Genomic DNA, 3,071 nt, shown 5'->3' with positions numbered 1-3,071 from the left:
GGTTTCTGTCGCGCTCTGATGTGTGTCGTCTAATTCCAACAAAATCCATTTACGTCATACTGATGGGCTGAATATGAACAATTTATTACCAGATGGTAGGCAGTGCGGAAATTCTGCCCACAACTTTTGCCATAATTTATTTTTTTCTTCCAGAATCTTGACAGCCGTGCTGTGGGCTGATGAGCTTTTCTGTTGTGGCATCTTCGTTTTCACTCATTTAACTAGAATTTCCCAAGCCTAATGCACGTTTTAATGCGATTTATTTGCATTAAACATGCTTTTTTTGTCTCTAAACTGAATTGCACAAAATTCCCCAAACCTTAAGAATGGCGTTTTGAAAACATCGACAAAAAGCAGATTGCCCTGATGCAATGCGGAAAAAAACACACCTCCTATGTTTGGCCATTCGACGAACCAATTTTTGGAAAAAAACCGCACGAGAATAGCAGGCGTTGCAGCCTCAAACGTTGGTAAGTAGGAAGACCTGCAAAAAAGGTAAGTTAACGTTTTTAATTCTTTTGCAGCAATTACTTAGTTAAGGGTCTTGTAAATGTTTTGTGTATTTTGATTTTTTTTTTGTTTTTTGCAAGATTTTTTGTGTGTTTTCTCCCCTCCCAGGGCCTGTGTTTTTGCCATTGATAGGCCTTGGGCTAAAGTTGGCGACATCACGGTTTTTAACGCCAATCGTCGTGCAACGCCGTTTTTTTTAAGGACAGCTGTATTTTGTGCCCAAATTTACCCGCTTAAAAAATGGTCATTTTTCTTATTATTTATTCACTATTTTGTCATTATTTATCAAATAACAACAGGCTGGGGAATTTCTAGCCCATTTATATGTCACGTATAATTGTTGCCACTCATTAACCATTGATACTATTTGAGTTTGAAATTTATATTAATACAGGCCTCGTGGGCTGTTTCTTTGTTGCAACTGTTTCCCCAAGGATGGCCAACCATCTTCAATTTTCACACATCAACAGTATCTGGTCAGTACGCTTTACTGCTACATTGGCTTCATCAGCTACTTTACTTTATTCTGAAATTAAGCCTTTTCTTTGCTGCTGTTTTATCTACTCGAATAGCACGTGCTACATGCGTGTGCTGTGATACGCATCAGTGTTATCATACAAGTGGAATCATCGAAATAGTTATCATCACCATAGGCAGTCCCTCGGAATCGAGGAAGACGTGCTTCCACTCTTAGAATGAGTCCTTAGGTGGCTGAACAGTCCGATAAGAGAGCCACAGTCCCTGCCACAGGTGGGGCAGACAGTCGTTGAGGGTAAGGGAGGGTGGGACAGGTTTGCCACGCGTTCCTTCCGCTGCCTGCGCTTGTTTTCTGCATGCACTGGGCAATGAGACTCGAGGCGCTCAGCACCCTCCCAGATGCACTTCCTCCACTCAGGGCGGTCTTTGGCGCGGGACTCCCAGGTGTCGGTGGGGATGCCGCACATTATCAGGGAGGCTTTGAGGGTGTCCTTCTAACGTTCCCTCCGTCCACCCTTGGCTCGTTTGCCATGAAGGAGTTCCGAGTAGCGCGCTTGCTTTGGGAGTCTCGTGTCTGGCATGTGGACAATGTGGCCTGCCCAGCGGAGCTGATCAAGTGTGATCAGTGCTTCAATGCTGGGGATGTTGGCCTGGTCGAGGATGCTAATGTTGGCGCGACTGTCCTCCCAGGGGATTCGTAGCATCTTGCGAAGGCATCGTTGATGGTATTTCTCCATCAACTTGAGGTGTCTACTGTACATGGTCTATGCCTCCTGAGCCATACAGGAGCGTGGGTATCACTATAGCCCTGTAGATTATGAGCTTGGTGGTAGATTTGAGGGCCTGGTCTTCGAACACTCTTTTCCTCAGGCGGCCATCCTATGAATCAGTCACGTGAACCTTCGCTGCACTCCCTCAATAGCAAGAACGTTCTTCCTCAGATTGGGAGACCAAAACTGAACACAATATTCCAGGTGAGGCCTCAACAAGGTCCTGTACAACTGCAGTAAGACCTCCTTGCTCCTATACTCAAATCCCCTAGCTATGAAGGACAACATACCATTTGCCGCCTTCACCACCTGCTGTACCTGCATGCCAGCTTTCAATGACTGATGAACCATGACACCCAGTTCTCGTTGCACCTCCCCCTTCCCTAACCTGCCGCCATTCAGATAGTATTCTGCCTTCGTGTTTTTGCCACCAAAGTGGATAACCTCACATTTATCCACATTATACTGCATCTACCATGCATTTGCCCACTCACCTAACCTGTCCAAGTCACCCTGCAGCCTTTTAGCGTCCTCCTCACAGCTCACAGCCACCTAGTTTAGTGTCATCTGCAAACTTGGAGATATTACACTCAATTCCTTTATCTCAATTATTAATGTACCTTGTAAAGAGCTGGAGTCCCAGCACTGAGCCCTGCGGTACTCCACTAGTCACTGCCTGCCATTCTGAAAAGGACCTGTTTATCCCGACTCTCTGCTTCCTGCCTGCCAACCAGTTCTCTATCCACATCAGTACATTACCCCCAATACCATGTGCTTTGAATTTGCATACCAATCTCTTGAGTGGGACCTTGTCAAAAGCCTTTTGAAAGTCCAAATACACCACATCCACTGGTTCTCCCTTGTCCACTGTACTAGTTACATCCTCAAAAAATTCCAGAAGATTTGTCAAGCATGATTTCCATTTCATAAATCCATGCTGACTTGGACCGATCCTGTCACTGCTTTTCAAATGCGCTGCTATTTCACCTTTTAAAAATTGACAATTGATTCCAACATTTTCCTCACTACTGATGTCAGGCTAACCAATCTATAATTACCCGTTTTCTCACTTCCCTCCTTTTTTAAACAGTGTTGTTACATTAGCTACCCTCCAGTCCATAGGAACTGATCCAGAGTCGATAGACTGTTGGAAAATGATCACCAATGCATCCACTATTTCTATGGCCACTTTCTTAAGTACTCTGGGATGCAGACTATCAGGCCCCGGGGATTTATCGGCCTTCAATCCCATCAATTTCCCTAACACAATTTCCCGCCTAATAAGGATATTCTTCAGTTCCTCCTTCTCACTAG

Source organism: Pristiophorus japonicus, chromosome 14 (genome assembly GCF_044704955.1).
Source record: "Pristiophorus japonicus isolate sPriJap1 chromosome 14, sPriJap1.hap1, whole genome shotgun sequence".
Lineage (NCBI taxonomy): Eukaryota > Metazoa > Chordata > Chondrichthyes > Pristiophoridae > Pristiophorus > Pristiophorus japonicus.
Note: the sequence above shows the minus strand (reverse complement) of the source record.